Below are 19376 nucleotides of genomic sequence, written 5' to 3' on the forward strand. Positions count from 1 at the left end.
AGAGGAACAAAACAAAGAAGGGTATGGCCATAAAATAAAGGCAAGTATAGCAATACACCTAGGGATATATTAAACAAATACTTTTGAAATCTCAGCTAAGGGCATATCATACAGTAGGTGCGCGATGCTACTTGCTGGCTACGTAAGCTAATCCACAAAATACCTATCAATCAAAAAGCTTTCTTGCTTCCAGTCACTTACGCATAATGACGATTAGATGTGAACTTTATGATTGGAACAGTCTTGGTGAAAACATGCAGTCTGTGGATGTCAGTCAGGCTGTTGTGTCCTGCTGAGGTTGTTAATATTTACACGCTTGGAACCATGTGGAGCTGGATAAAAGCTAATCTAAAGGTCTTCCTCCAACACCGGAGATACACACTGAGAGCAAAATGGAGATCCTGCTGAGACACGTTCAGCACACACACACACACACACACACACACACACACACACACACACTGACACATGGACACATGCATAATCCCAGTGGAAGTGAGGTAAGAGCAGCTAAATAGGTGTCATGTTGAGATATTGAAACATGAATCTTTCCCTCTGTCATTTAACCAATTGAAACCTTTTTACTTCAGCCAGTATAACTTGCTTATTTAAAATTATTGTAAACGTTCTGTAACGTGTGTGCAGACACACTGAAGTTGAAATGTCTTTGGAAGCTATTGTTTCAAACTGAATTTGACTTTGTAGCAAAACATTGTTCTTGTTACATGAATTTTGAAGACCCTTTGTTATCCATTATACTCATGTCTTGTTCTATAATGTTTTATGGACTGTTTCCTTTTTATTATATAACAATGTAGCTATTCTAAGTAACCTGTAATATGTACCACTGACATCTTTTATGGACATCTTCTATCTCATATATTTCTCTTATTCCTGGGTCATAATATCACTTTTAAAAGGAGTGACTGATTCCTCTGACCTTACCATTTTGTATTCTTCTGTCCAGTTCATGGATCTTATAGGTACCATACCATAAACTGCAAAAACTAGAAGATGGTATTACTAGTCCACTTATTATATTATTTTCCATGCAACTTGTGAATATGTCATCCATGAGAGTGGCACAGTACAATTTTTGGTCATTTTAGGGTATAAGCTCATAAGGTATATTATGTTTGGATTATTTAATATATTTTGATATAGTGTTTACCAGGGTTTGGTCTTTTGTGTTTCTAGCGTCCTCGGTTCTTTAGTTTTTTGTGATTCTCAGTTCTTAGGTTTTGTTCTTTTGCCTTTCATGCTTAGTTACTCTTGTCTCCATGTTTCATGTCACTCTAGTAGTTATGTTCCTTATGTCTCCCCAGTCACTGTGTTAAGTTTGCGTGGCTGAAGTCTGAGTTTCGGTCTGTCTGTTTCCTGTTTTATTATGATAGTCCTTGTCCCATGTGCAGCGTATCTAGTTTTGCTTCGCCTTTTTGTCTTGATGTCTAATTAGTCCCAGCTGTGTTTCCCTCCTGTTTCTCACTCCCTCCTTACTGCCTGTGTATTTAAGCCCTGTGCTTTCCTCTCTTTGTTGGTAGTCTGTCTGCATTTCTTCCGCTTGTTAGTCCCTGCAGTTCAGCTGTGTTTCAGGCTGTACCTTGTCGTTTGTTTTCCGGTTCTGTGTTCTCTGTCTCAGGTTTTTATGTTTTGTGTTCTGGGTTTCTCATCCCAGGGTTTTTGTTCCTTTGAATCTTTTTTAGTTTCTCACAGTTTAGGTTTTACTTTAGTCTAGTCACTGCCCTGTTCTCGGGCATTGGTTTCCATGGGTTTGGAAGTGCTGAAATAAAGAGAACAGGCTGGTAGTGGAGGAATACGTTTCCAGGGAGAATGAACCAGCTCGGCTTTGGCAGGTAAGTTGATATGTGGCCAGGGCCGACTCTTCAAACAAACTGGGAATACTCAAATATCAGATGGCAAAAATGTTGGAACAGGATATGCAAACCAATGCAGAAAAAGCATGGAAGAGCCTTATTTCCACACTATATGGAGACAAGGTGGTTCTTAAGCACCCTAGGGGTGATTAACAGAATGAGGGTTGGGAGATGGTGGCAGATGAGCTGGGTTGGGTAGATATGGCTAACAAAAAATACAAAATGTAAACAAACGCATACAAAACTATGAGGGAAGCAGATTTTTAACGCCATTGACTTCCTCAGCTGTTGTCCCTGTTGGCTACATTTAACCCAGGTTCACCAGTGTGCAAGCTCAGATAGCTGTTTACTGGTCAGCTGTTACGTTCTGCCAGCCAGTTCAGCTGTTGGTCAAGCAGCTTGTTGGCTAATCATTAATTGCCTCTAAAATTCTAGCTTGTGTGACTTTAAGAACAGCGACCAACATTTTTGAAGTTTTAAAATGACATTGGAGTTTTGAAAAATCAAAGCTTCAGACCAGGTGAGTCTGCGGTGGAGAGTGGGCAGGCAGGTAAGTAACTGTAGGTATTTCCCCAGGCACATTACGACCAGCTTGAGAATGCAGGTAAGTTAAAGAAACTGTCTTTTCACAGAGGAGTTTCGTGCCCTCTAAACATTCAACAATGGAAAATTCATAACACATGGGTCAAGAGAGAACACAAGTGAGCCCAATTACCACCATTGAGGGGGAATGACAAAATCAGCATTTAGTGTTTAGGCCTCAGGGTGGACTTTAGGATTGAGCCACAGAGTGCTTTGCACTCCATCTTCTGAAGCCTTATTTGACAGCAATGTTTGACTGTAACATTGGACTGGAAGCCCTTTTATGGAAAAGATTTTTATATTTTCCAGACCGGAAACTACAACAAGGAATTGATTCATTCATTCAATTCACGGCTGGAAGAAGAAAAAAAGATCACCTTAATTTTATAATCACAGTATTGTCATTTTATAATGAAGGTATATGTTGCGGGGATATTGCTACATTACACACTTACATGTGTCTTGGCTGAAGTTACATGGTAACAGAATTTGGGGGAAAAAAATAAAACATAACCAGCTTTTGAAATGTGACTCTGTGATCCCAATATATTGCTCTTTCTGCACTTCAGGCACACATCTAACCATTACATGGTTACAAGCTGCAGGGCTTCTGCAGCATGGCTAACACAAAGAAAATGCTTCTGTTTTGGGCAAACCAGCTTTTGAAATCACTGTGTGATTCCACCATTGTTACACCTCTGATACACTTAAGTCCCCCCAACACACACAGAATTAAATCTATGCCTGTGAGAACAAAAAGGTTTGGAAAGTCGACACAGTCATTATTGACCTCTGGTCAGCTTTTTCCAAAGAGCAGGACCACTGTAACTGAAACTCTAGGTTTTCTAATATATTGCCAATATTTCCAGATGACTGGGGGCTCCGCGAGCCTAGTTTTGCCAAATTACCTGGAACCTTAACAGATCTATAAAAAAAACAACACAAGTTGTCCAGTTTAATTTAGTAACTTGGTGCGTGTGTAGAAAATAAACCGATGCAACATCCAGCAAGTAAACTCTAAAAGGAAAATGAACTGCAGTCATTTCTATTGCTACACTGGGTTTTTTTCTTTACTGTATCATTTACATAAACTAAAAGGCATATAAGGGGGGGATTTGCTGACCTTGTGGCTGGTAGATGACCCGCTCTACCTCCTGAGCTGAACAAGCGGCCACTGTTTTTACTTAGGCATGCATTAAAAAAGAAAAGTCAATAATTGATTTAATGACTAATAATAATGTATTTGGATAATTGTTGTCCTTTTAGAATTATATTTTATATTCAAAGCATTCAAACTGTGGTAGGATGTGTGCCAACATCAAGCTATCAGTCTGAGTCATGGTGTAATAAGTGAGAGCAAAAGAGTGTTTACAGAGGTTACTCCCACCTGGAAAAAAAATGTATAAAACTTGTTTACACACACACACACACACTAGGAGAGAGATTTATGTGAATGAAAGCATGGAGATATTTTATTTATTTATTGCTAGTGGGGGATTTTTTTGGTCGTTCTTTTTAAACCACACAAGCAGAGTTGTTTTTCTTTGTGCACTTGCTTTGACTCCAGCTACTGAGGACTGTTGTATTTACTTAGCAACTGAATAATAAAAGCAAACACGCGCCATCCAGCAGCTCAGTGTGACTTCTTAATCTGTCCCTTTTCTCAACAAACAGGAGAAGCCACAAGAACAACAACCTTACAAACCTTACAATTTTCTACAGTGTTGAAAAAAAATCTAATTTTTATTCACTACATAAATCCGTGTAATTCTTTATAATAACCATCCTTTGCAACCATAGACTGTAAAAGTGAATGGAGCTTCTGAGACTTAAACGTGATACTGGCGGTCAAGTGCCCTAAATCTTTCTAATGTCCTGCAGGGAGTGACTCCTCTGGTTGCAAAAGGAAGTCTGGTTCTAAGTTGGGTTTTTTTTTTGGTTTGTTTGTTTTTACAGGCCTCAAGACCTATTTTCAGGTCTTTTGTAAATTGTCTCATTTACAAGCAGCATTAGAGTGGGCCTACTTTGTGAGTGACAAGTTGGTATCCTCTGAGCGTGGAGTGTACCTCATATTCTCAGTCAGATCCCTTACTTGACACACCAACAGAGAAATGCTCAGCTTGAAGCTTCAAAACTATGATAACTATCATAAGCTAACAGGTTACATCACTGTAGCTGCATTTATCTTGTATAGACAGTCTTGTTGAATTAACCCTAGTAACAACAAGGCCATGTAAACCATAGCTTATGTTTATTCATTTCAGAGTTATAAGACAAAAATTTAAGAAAAGAAAAGATGAGAAAAAGTTTGCCTTATTAGATTTATTTAGCCTTTGAAAAAATGTCTAGGTAGACTTGTACAGATGTTTCTGCACACTATCACAGGCTGGTTGAGCCTGTCAGTGTACACTATCCCACCCTGCACCTTTCATCCCGTTGGATAGTTTCTGGGGCATCTTTGCACCATCCGTAACATGGGTCCTGTATAGATCTGGTGCTTAGGGCGTGTGCTGCTGTGATCAGACCCCCAACTGGTGGATTACCCCTAACCAGTCATGGCAGATGGCCGGCCCTGCCTGAGCCTGGTTGCACTGAGGGGTTCTTCCTTCCATTGTCACCAAGTGCTTGCTCATTTAGTTATTGGGGTTTTCTCTCTATAATTGCAGAGTCTTTACCTTACAATATAAAGTACTTTGAAGGGATTTTTGTGATTTGGTGCTACATATATACAATTGAATTGAATTGTGCTGTCTTTTAGACTGGCCTTTTCTAGTCACTGGTAGTCCAAGGTGCTTGGAAAGAAAAGCTGTTTTCACACTTTGGGTCATGTGATTAGGTAGAGGTTCATTAAGGGGTCCATCATCCATCTCAGGGGGGATACTCCCACAGGGCTTAAATTTGGGACTCTCCACCATTTGACCCTGGAACTGAAGAAGCTTCTCGGATGAGAGGTGAAACATCTTCAAGCCACTTAAAGAAGTCCAGACGTTTTTCTTTCCAAGCTCCTTAGACTACAATGACCTGGATGACTGAGAACCTTCATAGACATATCTAGTCACTGGTAGGATTTCTTTTCTTTAGAAGCTGACAGCTTGTCTTGGAGGCCTATCTTCCTGATCCATTGATGGATGCACAGATATTTATATACTCTGTGTGCACGTGTACGCTCACCACAATAAATCTACATACGTTACTGGTGTTAAAAACTAATAAAGGAGTCTGTTTGATAACTAATGCAAAGCACAACCTCATGTTTAAAGGTGTTTTTTTTCCCCCCTGTGAAATTCAAGAGAAACAGAATCTGTAACAGTAGCATAGAAATGTAGAATAAGCATGAACAGTTTTAGCACTACTCTATGGAACTATAACATATCTTAGGCACAGCAGGGAGCTGACACGAACAACCTCAACCTTACGCTTATGGCCGCTGAGCAGCTTAACAGCAGGTTAAGAGTCTCAGCTGCAGCTGAGGGAGGACCGCTTCACGCTGCCCGCCCAGATTATTAATAGGGTTCTGAGATATCTTATGGTATTACAGCTTGAGAAAATATCTAATTATTGAAGTGTAATTCCTTCACAGCAACAATGCTTGCTTAATTGAATGTGTCAGTGGTGCCAGAGGATGAAGTAGGTTGTGAAAGACTGCTGAGGGTAAGGTGCCGCAATAGCTTCCAGCAAACCATTGGGTCGAGTGGCAGAAGGGAGGTCGCTGACTGTGACGCATTACCCAAACACAAAGACACAATTCAATACTCGAGGGCTTGGAAATTGATCGGCAACTCTCTCAGAGGAGGCTTTGTTCCCGGCTCCATTGTATTAAATGACAGAGAAAATACGAGAAAATGATAGGAAAGAGAGAAAAAAGGGCTAGGCAGGATTGGATAGCAGGGAAGAGAGAGAGATAGGCAGAGGAAAAGGACAAAATTTAGAAAGTGAGAAATGTCTGAGGTGAGATAAATAAAAGAAACTTGGAAACAAAGAGGTTAAGGGACTGCTCAATAGTAGTTTGTGTATGGTAAGTTTGTGTATTAAGATACGATCAGTTCATAAGTAGAACAAATGGCTATCTCATGATATCCTCAACAAGATAACTGAAATTATGGCCCTGAAGTCCTGAGAACGATACCTTAAGTCTTTAATTGTGACTATGGCTCAGACAGCTGACATTAAAGTCACATAGCAAGTGTTTATTGTGACTGAAAACTTGGAGCGGGAAGAATTATTTCTGAGGTTTTATAAGACAAAAAAAAAATGACTGACCTGCTCCATAAATTTCAGGGCAAAGACACACCCTCTCTCAGACCTCTACGCTTGATGCAGTAGAGCTAATGTTTTCAAATGAAAAAGCTGATGCCTAATAAAAAAGTCAGAAATGTTGACTTTTTTTCTCCCTGAAGCTCATGATGAAATTCTGCTTCCATTTGGAAACAAGATTTTGACACTGGAAAGAGCAACTGCAAAAATATCATGCAATTCCGTGGGGATGATATGGATTCAACTAGACATCATGATGCATCATGATGTCTCAGTTACAGTAGACTAGACATTCCTAAAGTCAAGAGTAAAGTGGCCAATTTAAAAACAAAACAAAACAAAAACCCCAAAAAACAGAAAATCCCATGGGGCCCAACCAATATTAAGACTTCACTGTAATCAAAATACATGGGAAAGTGATGTACTTCCTTGAAAATCTTATTTAAAAACCCATAAAAAAACACAGGCTGTTGTCTATAAATTACTAATTTACCCAGCCATATACAAAGTGTTGCTGTAACAAGAGACACTTTACCTTAAGACAGTGGTTCCCAAACTTTTTTTTTGCTAGGCTTGTTTTTGCTTGTTTTACAAGAAAAATCTTCGCCCCCACTCACAAACACATCCTCCAACCACACACACCCATATTTTGTTTTCAAACGCCATTGCAATTTATTTCACACCTCAAACATTTAGTAAACAATTAAACAAATAAAAGTAAATTGCAATAAATTACAGGTAGCAATAAAATACACTACTAACTCTTTTACACTATGTCCACATCTACATGGGCATTTTTTGAAAACGCAGCTGTTTCTATGCGCTTGGGCCTTTCGTCCACACGTAAACGGCGTTTCAAATCACCGAAAACTGAGATTTTTTAAAACTACACTTTTGCGTTTACGTGTGGATGAGGAATACAGAGTTCGTCACGCAACGTCAAAGGTATGTGCCTTTTTTCACATCACACTGTGCGCCACGTTATTGTTTACATGAGATAAATTTCTGCAATGGTAGATAGAGACAAAGTACTGTTAGTGTTAATCTTACTATCTGCAGTTTTTACACGCTTACATATACACACGCAGTTACTGTCCCTCCATTTAGAAAGGCAGAGGCATCATGGTGTAATTATTTTAGGTGTAGTTGTTTTTTCCTGTGTAATAATATTCAACATTGTTATCAATACATTTTTCAAAAAATGCCTCTCTGTGCAAAATGGGTTTAAAAACATAAACAACTGTGGGATACTGTTTGTCCGTGATTTGAACCGGGGAACAAATGACAGCAGGATAAGCTTGATATTACTTGTATCCCACTGTAACTGTTTAAAGACCTAACATCTCCAAAATGTCAGGAGTAGCTACTCCTGACATTTTGGAGAAGTGTTTGTGAACTAAAAATCAAGAATGTAGGATCCTGTTTGTCTGTGATTTGGAGAGCCCAGCAGCAGGGAAAATCAATTCTGCAGGGGAGACCTTCCTTGGCACTTGTGCAGGTGAAGCCAAAGGGAAGATATGCTTCACAATGTTTTCTAGTCTTTGGCTTGGAAGGAAGTTGGTTTGGAAACATATTTGGCGATGCTATGCTTCATCTCCTGCTTTGTGTTTGTGTTTGTGTGGGAGCCCCGTCAAAAAACCTGTCCATTATGCTAGCAGTGTGCAAGCATTCTTTTTTTTTTTTTTCCATACCGCGCCCCTCCTGCAATGGCTCTGCGCCCCTCCCCTAGGGGGTGGGCCCTACACTTTGGGAACCTTTGCCTTAAGAAGTAGATTAATTGTAATTGTGTGGTGGCCCACCAGAAGGCTCCACTCACACCCAGGTCGGGAGGAGTGGTTCTGCTGGTTGTTGGCGCAATGTGTCCAGTTGGAGTTTGGAGATGAATAAAGTCGGAATGGAAAGTTACAGCTCCTGTGTCGTCTGTACAATACCTCCACAGTTGTGTAATTCTGATGTGTTTTTCTGTTAATCAGACCTGTAGTAGTGTCAGACATGGTGGTAATGGACTTTTGTTGTAGTTTGTACTTGAAATTATTTGTGTTGGCATTTTCACTAAATAATCTGTTGACATTTCTTATCACGTTCAAGTTATGTGGTGCCTCATAAGTTAAAATGTTCATGTTCAATCAGATCTGTTGGCTAGTGAATATCTTTGGAGCTGTGGAGTAGGTGGGTTTGGGAGCATGAATTCAGAACCCACTGGCAGAAACATGTTGTGCTATTTGCTGAACAAGTTGTTGCCACCTGTCAGTAGTATGATGTTGCTGCAATATTATGATGAACTGAGCTGACGGTAATACTGCACTCTTATTTATCTTATGTGTCAGCTGAGCTTGCATAATGCCATCAAGGTTTAGGTGGCCCATTTAAACTAAAGTTTCAAACTCGGTTGCATAATATATTTTTAAGGCTGTAAAAATAGCCACACCACCACTGATTGATGTCACCTTTTAAATGATGGTGGCATGGATCCAAGCTTAAAGCCTAAAAACAGAAAAATAATAATCCTGGATCTGAATACTTCAGCATGGGGTGTACTAGTCAGATGTCAAACCACCTCAACTGGTTCATTTTGGGTAGTGGCTCTGACTTGAGTCTCTCTCAAATGAATGAACGTATTATACCTATTGCTAAGGGAGGAAATTCATTTCTACAGTTTTCATCGACAATCACATTCTTCCCAGTAATTATCCAGAACCCGTGACCATGGGTCACCTAATGAAGCCAACAAAACCACATCATCCACAAAAGGCACAAAGACACTGAATTGTAAACATTGTACCACTTTCCTGTGCCTAGAAATTCTGTCCATCAAAAAACATGAATAAATAAGTTGCCCTTTGCTATAAGTTCAGCAGCGTATAGAAACAGGTTATAGGCTGCTGAAACTATAGCAACAGACCTTGTTGCTATATAAGGGGACTTCCCATGATGTTCACCATTTGCCACTACTGCACATCATTAACTCTATAATCTAGTATACGTTCCAGTTTGTGTTTTGTCCAGTTTGTTGACTTGGTAAAACACACAGAGATGAACTAAATGATATTATGTGGTTTTGCCATGGTCTGGGTGAGCTCCAGTGTTTTCCTATGCCCTCCCTGTGTTCCCTGGTATTCGCCTTGGGTGGAGCTCTCATCATGCCACCTGGTCAGCTCACCTATTCCTGATCCACAAGGTGACAGTATTCAAGATCATCGTCCCCATCTCTCTTTCGCCAGTTTGACAGCTAACCTTATGCTGGTATCAGGCCACCTCGTTTCATGTTCCTTATGAAAGACTCCTACTTACCTTATCTTCTCTGTGCTTCTAGTCGCCACATTTCTCCATCACTCTACTACAAGCAGCTCAGGATTTTCTGGACGCTGATCTCCACGACAAGGCATCGCTTTGTTGCTGCACCCCTTAGGTTTGCATTGTTCATCATCTCCACCTCTGCCCACAGTTTAGACCCGCTCTCCTCGTGCCAAGAATCCCTCCTTTTTGTTGCCATTATTTCCTGTGGTCCAGTAAAATAAACTCGTTGAAACCTTACCATTACATCCTGTGCTTGAATCTGCTTCGGGTCCAAGTTCTCGCACTAACCTCTGGGTTCCCGTGATAGGTTTAAGAGGTGTTTACGATAAGAAGGGTCCAAGCTTTGTTGTCATCTAGTGTTATCTGAAAAAGTGTGTGTATACATATGTGTGTATTTGTCTGTGCACGTGTATGCAGAAGGCATAAGTCTGAATGTTCTTGTTATTTTAGACTACCCAGAGGTGAGGTACTTCACACTCAGGCTGCCCAACAATGTGACATGTACACTAGTATGCCTGGAGATGTATATACCTGTTTGTACTATACATATCAGTCTAGAACTACACACAAGCATGAACACACATACTGTATATATGATCTTTCATTGTCTTCACTGGAACTGAGCCAAACACTCAATAAACACTTTGATCAGATGATGGATGAAGCAGTACTTAAGCAGAGTTCTGTTCACAGTTGTAACTATATAGGAAATTCTCTCCTAATAATGGTGAATCACTAACAACACTGTAGCCATACAAAGCTTGGCACACACCCAGCAAAGCACACTTCTAATAATACATGCGCTTCTCATGGAAAATCATAATAGTGTCCTGTGTGGGCATGTGTGAATGTGTATGAATTTGTGTTTGAGGAATTTATAAATAAAGAATCTAATCCAACTGGCAACTTTAATTTAAATAGGATGAAAACCGACTGTTATTACATTAACTGGAATCAACATCATCAACCACGTAAATCAAATTAGTGTACCTTTTATTGAACTCTCTTTATTGAACACTCTTTATAGGAACAAACATGTACGTCCTGTAATATTTTTAGTTAGCTCTGATCAGTCAATGTCATCAGACTAAGAATTTTTGGTTTTTCAGGAAACATACGCTAATAGTTAACCTCTTAAAATCCAGGCTTGGATTGGGTTTGCATTTTTGCCATATGCTAAAAAAAAAAAAAGAAAAGTTAATGACATTAGAAGATGTAAGTTCTCAAATCATGTCTCTTACATGCACTAGTGTGACACAAAGGACCAACACGTACACACTGTTTTATTTTCAGCTTTTCCAAATTTTCTCTCTGCAGCTTTTCAGCTTTGTTCCTGGTGCCACTCTCTCCCCCAATCCCAGATGGCCACTGAAATAGCATGAATGATCACCAAATCAGTCCCAGCTCCTCTGCCAGCCTCCTGGCACTGCCCCCCGGACCCTACTGCACTACCAGTCCTCTGCAGCAAAGCCATAGACCACACCCATGCCACATACCTCCACCGCCCAACTATGGCCGGGAAGTAATCCAGCCTAGCCTACTCCCCTTGCCCCGACCTGGGAGGGAAAATCAGCCACGACCATTTGCGCTACCTTGAACTTAATGTGACAAAATGGTACAAACTGTACAGAGTGGTGAAGTCCGGAGATTGAGGTGATATACCTGTGTGGCCCCTCCCCTATCCTGACCACTTCATAATTGACATCCCTCACTGACCTAGTGACCACGAAGTGTCCTTGCTACTTGGTGAGTAAATTTCACCCAGAAGAAAAGAGTTATACAATCACTTTGTCTCCCAATGAAAACTGAATGAGCCTAGCCCCTCTATTGTACTGGCGACATTCCGGGACCTGGAGCTAATTCTCTCTTGATAACCTCCCCAATTTGTGTAATGTTTCTCTCAGGTCCAGAATGTACTGAATTTCATTTTTAGCTGGGCTTGGACCTTCTCACAGTTGTCTTCAATTATGCTGGGGCACATCCCACACTGCAAATACAGAGGATCTAACCAGTGATCCCAACTGCTACATCCTGGTGAATGAGCTTATGAATCATGGACTTTAAAGTCTTTAAAGTCCATGATTCTTTAAAGACTTTAACCCTCTACAGCATAGCGTTGCCCTGAGGCAACAAACCACATTTTCATGCCTTACACTGGCCCTTCAAAAAAAAACAACTTTTTTTTTTTTTTTCAAATAATGCTACCAGACACATCTCTTTACAATAAAACGATGAGTTGAAGGTGGTGTGACTTTCATTTTGGTGGGGGAGGACCCCTTTCTGCAAGCTGCACTACATGAGGGACATCTCCATTAGGAGGCAAGATAAAGATCACTATTTTACATGTTTATAGTGAAATAAATGTATATTAAAAAATACTTGTATGTGCATGAATATGTTAAGAAGCATATTTGATTGTTTGTTCTACTTTTGTAAATTTATTTATACAGTAAAACTGTTAATTTTCATTCGTTGCCTCAAGGCAACACTGCGCAGTTAGCCCAATTTTTTTCAGGCAATATAATGCATTTGCATATGAGTGTAGAGATGTGTTTGTGTGCATTTATATGATCGTAGTCAATGTTTTTTACTTTACAATCTACTCATAATTACAGGACATGGATGTAAAAACCTTTTATGCAAGGAAACCAAGGGAATGTGCACTTTCTGTCCTCGGAAAGTGAGGACAGTGAGCTTTCAGGGAGTGACATTGAAGTAGAGGAGTGGATCCCTGAATGAGGTTTGGGGGACACTTAGGAGCTCAGGGGTCAGTTGGTAAAGTAACTGTGTCTGTGTGTGTGTTAGTGCCCACATAGCAAGCAGGTCTGGCCAGGATCTGGTATCAAGTCGGCACTGCTGGCCGACTTCTGGCATGATAAGACGTATGTCATCAGGCCTGGCATAGATGGCACTGTCTATGTGATGGCATGCCATATCTGTCTTGATTGTGGCTTGGTCTACAGAAAACAGGTCTGGCCCAGATCTGGCATCAAGCTGGCACTTCTGACTGTGTATGCCAACCAGATGTGTGCCAGGTCTGGCAATGACGCCAATGTTTATGCGATGGCATACCATATCTCAGGTGGTAGAGCAGGTTACAAACTGATCGGAAGGTTAGTGGTTTGATCCCTGGCTCCTCCAGTCTGCATGTCAAGAGTGTGAATGTGTATGAATGTAGTTAGGAAGCACTCAGTTAAGCAAAAGTGGGTGAATGTGGCATGTTGTATACAGCAGTTTGAGTAATCTGGGAGAGTAGAAAAGCGCTATATAAAAATCAGTCTATTCACTGTCTGAACAGAGTTTCGGCATGTTACTTTTGCACTGTTTTCCATGTTCTGGCACATGTTGTTATTTCATGGCTTGATTAAGGTACACATTAGGCTGACATCTGGGGCCAGAGCTGAAACCGTTCTGGGCCAGCACAGGACCATCAGTGTGTCTGAAACTGGCCTTGTGCTGGCCCATGTGTGGGCCACCTCTGGCAAACCAGGTCTGGGCCACCAAAGGGCCGTCATTCTTTGCAGTATGTGGGCCATGTGTAGGCACATTGTGTGGGCCAGATCCGTGCCATACCAATTTTGCTGTGTGTGTGTGTGTGTGTGTGTGTGTGTGTGTGTGTGTGGACGTGCATTACTTATTGTTGTGGGGACACAAATTTGTTTACACACTCCCATTGTGAGGTCTCGCCTACTTTATGGGGACAAATTGCAAGGTAAATCATTTAATTTTAGGGTGAAGGCTTGAGTCAGGGTTAGGGTAAGGTTCAGGCAGGGACTTGTGATGGGTAGAGTCAGGATAAATCTCCAGGAAATGAATGTAAGTTAATGTAATGTCCCCAAACGTGATGGAAACACAACGTGTGTGTGTGTGTGTGTGTGTGTGTGTGTGTGTGTGTGTGTGTGCGTGCGCACGCGTGCATGGGGTTAGGGTCAAATGTTGGATGTATTGTTCTGTGAAATGTTTACATAGTTTATTTGTTGTTTATTTATTTGTTCATCCTTGTTGTACTAATACAACTTATTATAGAATAACTTGGCATTTTACTACCCTTGTCGCACAGTGTTGCCTTGAAGCAACAAACCAATATCTGTTTTGGCGCGGGGGCAGGTTGTCAAATTTTATGATTGATATATTATTAGGGACCCTAAAGCTCCCCCAAAATAGGGAGAAATATTTTTTTCCCAAAAAATTAAAAAGTCATGCAGTAGTTATTCAGCTGCTCAACCAGCCCGTCAGTCTGAGGGTGGTAGACATTGGTCTGAACAGATTTAGTGATGTGGTGTGATCAGTCAGTATTTCCTTCGGGATGCTGACTCAGTAGACGATCTGCAACAGCGCTTGTGCAACACTCTTTGCAGAAATGATGTGCAGCAGTGCTTCGGGAAATCACATAAAATACCTTGGTGGAAGACAATGTCATATTTTTGTTATTGGGTTCTTGGATAATAGACAGATAATTTCAGCAATAGAAACACTAGTGCTGCTAGTTTGGCTGTCCTGTGTAACTCTGTTACTTGATATTGACCCAATTACTCTCCCTCCCCCCTGCACACTGTGCACAAAGTGAAGTGAGTGAGTGAGTTGACTGACGAATTCAGGGCTCACAGTCTGGAAGCAGTAACACAGACTGGGTTAGTATATTATATATTTTTTTCAATTGGACATTTCAAAGAGTTTAAAGCATTTTACCATAGTACAGTGTCAAGGGTGACGACCACCCACCACAACAGAGAAACCCATATACTTGGGTTAGTGAGCAGTTGAACCATATATATAATCAGCTAATCAGATGTTGGCAACTCAGTTATTTAGTCATGTAGCCATGGTCAAAACAACCTGCTGAAGTTTAAACTGTGCATCCGAGTAGAAAAGAAAGGTAATTTAAATGACTTTGATAAACTGCTGATTTTTCCAAAGAACTATCTGTAGGGTTTATGGAGAATTGCCCAAAAAAGAAAAAATAACTAAAAAGCCACAGTTCTGTGCACAAAGATTCCTTGTTGACACATAGCTCAGAGGAGTCCAGACTGCTTCAAGCTAATAGGAAGACAACACTAACTAAAGTAAACTCTTGTTACAGCCAAGGTACGCCGAAGAGCATCTCAGAATGCACACCATAACCCACCTTGAAGCAGATGGGCTACAGCAGCAGAAGATCACACTGAGTGTCACTTCTGTCAGCAAGAAGCAGAGCTGCCATTTGCATGAGAACAGAAGAAAAATTTTGCCTGGTCTGAGTCTCAGTTTCTGGTGTGAAATTCAGATGGTAAGGTCATTGCTGACCAAGTCCATGCTGCTATGAGCTCCCCACGAGGAGTGAGGAGGGAGAGGACCCACTGCACCACCCACTCTGAATAAATAAATAAAAAACACCCCTCAGCCTGTAAGGAAGGAGCCTGTTTATAGGGGTCAGCAGTTCAGTGACACTGATGTTAAGTGTATGCGAGAGCATAAAAATACTAACCTGGAATACCCCCATTCTCCTGAGACATTACTCAGCTACAGTCTGGTCAAAAGAAAAAGGAAGAGCGTGAAAACGAGATTCATGCCCATTCATTTTTGAGTATGAGACACTTTCAAAATAAAATAAATAAATCAGGCACCTGCAATTCCACAGGTTTTCAAATATAATTTAGTATAGTTCTGAGACATTTATAATGCTTTAAAATAATTATTCTCCACTTTCCTCATTTAAAATAATCCCTGCTGAGTCAGCACATGAACATTTCTGTGTGGAGTTTGCATGTTCTCCCCGTGTTCGCATGGGTTCTCTCTGGGTACTCTGGCTTCCTCACACAGTCCAAAGACAGCAGTTAGTGGGGTTAGATTAATTGGTAACACTAAATCTGACAGTACCTTACACCAAAGGCATCAAAGTCTTTGGTGCCTTTGGTGTAGACTCTACTCTTTGGGTTTTTGGGGGATGTTGCTAACTCCGGGTGCGATAGGTGTTTCATCAGATTCGAGGAGTTACCTCCTTTGACAGTATCACAGTATCACCTTAAAGCACTTGTTGCAGGCTGCTGAGTTTGCATCTTTTGCTGTGAAGTACAGCCAGAATTTGACCGCTTCGCCTTGGGCATTTTTAATCTGTAGCTCTGCTCTAAAAGAAAGTACGTACCTGGGCCCGCCTACTATCCTCGGAAAGGTAAAATGATTGGCTAGAATCCAAAGTGTATGACATCTCAGGAAAAAAAAAGCACCAAAATAAAGCACCGAAATATGCGCTGCTTTTCGGTCTGGTTACTACCGTTTATGTCAGAACCGGTGCCATAATGGCACCGGATACCGGTACCCATCCCTAACACTCACTGGCACACCTCTCAAATTAAAAGTTTGGATTCACCACTCCATAAGACCTGTTGCCAATGATTTTACTCAGGTTCTTGTGTAATTTGGCATAGCCTTTTCTCCTAGCTTCAGTTGACAGACACCTTTCAAATGAGACCATTCTGGTGAGGCTTCATTAGATGGATAAACTGAAAGGACAGATGCAGCTCTCAGGTCCCGTGTCTTTATTTGCTGGATTTTCCCTCTTTTTATTAAGGACATAACTATCAGATACTGTTCATCTTCTGTAGATTGACTTCAGTTTTTTTCTGGTCAGCTTGTCCTCCACTTGTCCAGTTTCCTCAGATTTTCTTAAAGACACACTCCAAACCATGCTGAGATATGAGACGTTTTCAGCTAATAGCATTTTGAGAATTACCTTATTGGTGCAAAAATGCTATTTCATGCCTAACAAACTGTGGTATCATCTTTGTGCTGTATTTTTGTGACTAGGAATAAAATGTGAAATATAAAATTTAAAATAGTCTGTTATGCCCAGACATCCTTGAGGTGTCCTTTTATGCCTGAATGATTTGATGAAAAAAAGAGTAAAAAAGGAGTAAAAAAGTAGCTAATATCCAAATAAAACTTTGAAAGACCTCCTGAAAGCCAGATGAAAAATGACAAGATTTGTATTGTAAATCATTTTTTGACTGATTGGTGGAAATACTTTAAAAAAAAAATTAAGATATTTAATTTCTGAAAAAATAAAATGAACAAGCACTTGAAATATTTCACATTATATGTAATGAATATAGAATATATGAAAACATATGAAAATATATTAACTATTCATATTTTTTGAGATATACCATATGTGAAGTATTTGTATCTTGGCAGCATAGGCACTCCTATGTTTATTTTTCCAAAGTGAATCACTTTGTCACTTTGTGTTTTCAAAAGTACATGTAAATACAAGTAAGCACAAGGAAATGTATTACTAGAGGCAGATGGAGAACAATGACCTGGACATCCAAAGTGTTTCCTGTGTTAGAGGCCACAGACAAACAACTTCCTAACCAAAGTGGAGAGTAACTATTTCTCAGCAGTGCTTGTGTGAGCTCTGCCAGGCTTGTGGTTAATGCAACAATGTTGAAGGTCATCTCAGCTTCAAGGAGAGGAACATATCTGGTAATTAGCACTCCCACAGGGAGCCCAGCATCTGTGTCTAACTAAACTACAGTGGGGCAAAAAAGTATTTAGTCAGCCACCGATTGTGCAAGTTCCCCCACTTAAAATGATGACAGGGGTCAGTAATTTGCACCAGAGGTACACTTCAACTGTGAGAGACAGAATGTGAAAAAAAAATCCATGAATTCACATGGTAGGATTTGTAAAGAATTTATTCGTAAATCAGGGTGGAAAATAAGTATTTGGTCACCTCAAACAAGGAAAATCCCTGGCTCTCACAGACCTGTAACGTCTTCTGTAAGAAGCTTTTCTGTCCCCCACTCGTTACCTGTATGAATGGCACCTGTTTGACCTCATCATCTGTATAAAAGACACCTGTCCACAGCCTCAACCAGTCAGACTCCAAACTCCGCCATGGCCAAGACCAAAGAGCTTTCGAAGGACACCAGGAAAAGAATTGTAGACCTGCACCAGACTGGGAAGAGTGAATCTACAATAGGCAAGCAGCTTGGTGTGAAAAAATCAACTGTGGGAGCAATCATCAGAAAATGGAAGACATACAAGACCACTGATAATCTCCCTCGATCTGGGGCTCCACGCAAGATCTCATCCCGTGGGGTCAAAATGATCATGAGAACGGTGAGCAAAGATCCCAGAACCACACGGGGGGACCTGGTGAATGACCTGCAGAGAGCTGGGACCAAAGTAACAAAGGTCACCATCAGTAACACACTACAACGGCAGGGAATCAAATCCCGCAGTGCCAGACGTGTTCCGCTGCTGAAGCCAGTGCATGTCCAGGCCCGTCTGAAGTTTGCCAGAGAGCACATGGATGATACAGCAGAGGATTGGGAGAATGTCATGTGGTCAGATGAAACCAAAGTAGAACTTTTTGGTATAAACTCAACTCGTCGTGTTTGGAGGAAGAAGAATACTGAGTTGCATCCCAAGAACACCATACCTACTGTGAAGCATGGGGGTGGAAACATCATGCTATGGGGCTGTTTTTCTGCCAAGGGGACAGGACGACTGATCCGTGTTAAGGACAGAATGAATGGGGCCAAGTATCGTGAGATTTTGAGCCAAAACCTCCTTCCATCAGTGAGAACTTTGAAGATGAAACGAGGCTGGGTCTTCCAACATGACAATGATCCAAAACACACCGCCCGGGCAACAAAGGAGTGGCTCCGTAAGAAGCATTTGAAAGTCCTGGAGTGGCCTAGCCAGTCTCCAGACCTCAACCCCATAGAAAATCTGTGGCGGGAGTTGAAAGTCCGTGTTGCTCGGCGACAGCCCCAAAACATCACTGCTCTTGAGAAGATCTGCATGGAGGAATGGGCCAAAATACCAGCTACTGTGTGTGCAAACCTGGTAAAGACCTATAGTAAACGTTTGACCTCTGTTATTGCCAACAAAGGTTATGTTACAAAGTATTGAGTTGTATTTTTGTTATTGACCAAATACTTATTTTCCACCCTGATTTACGAATAAATTCTTTACAAATCCTACCATGTGAATTCATGGATTTTTTTTTTCACATTCTGTCTCTCACAGTTGAAGTGTACCTCTGGTGCAAATTACTGACCTCTGTCATCATTTTAAGTGGGGGAACTTGCACAATCGGTGGCTGACTAAATACTTTTTTGCCCCACTGTACATTCACTACCAGCACAGGCATTACACATAAACTTGTGATGCTATAAAAAAAAGCAAAAACATTTTTTTGTTTTTGTTTTTAGAAATGTAAGAAATATACACTCAACAGTTCATTAGGAACACCTTGCTAGTACTGGATTAGACCCTCTTTCTTTCTTTAAAGGTGTTCTATTGAGTTGAGATCCAATGTTTGTGGAGGTCACTGTCACTTTATCCATCTTATACTTGGTATACTTGGTTTTGCCACAGTAG

At 40.8% G+C, this 19376-nt stretch overlaps 2 long non-coding RNA genes across 2 annotated transcripts in view; both read left to right on the forward strand.

Moving 5' to 3' along the window:
* Window positions 1–19376, forward strand: part of LOC146502758 (uncharacterized) — a 453186-nt gene that overhangs the window by 173607 nt on the left and 260203 nt on the right. The gene's annotated exons all lie outside the window — the stretch shown is intronic.
* Window positions 1–19376, forward strand: part of LOC146502762 (uncharacterized) — a 146408-nt gene that overhangs the window by 90133 nt on the left and 36899 nt on the right. The gene's annotated exons all lie outside the window — the stretch shown is intronic.

Source organism: Neolamprologus multifasciatus, chromosome 15, assembly GCF_963576455.1.
Source record: "Neolamprologus multifasciatus chromosome 15, fNeoMul1.2, whole genome shotgun sequence".
Classification (NCBI taxonomy): domain Eukaryota; kingdom Metazoa; phylum Chordata; class Actinopteri; order Cichliformes; family Cichlidae; genus Neolamprologus; species Neolamprologus multifasciatus.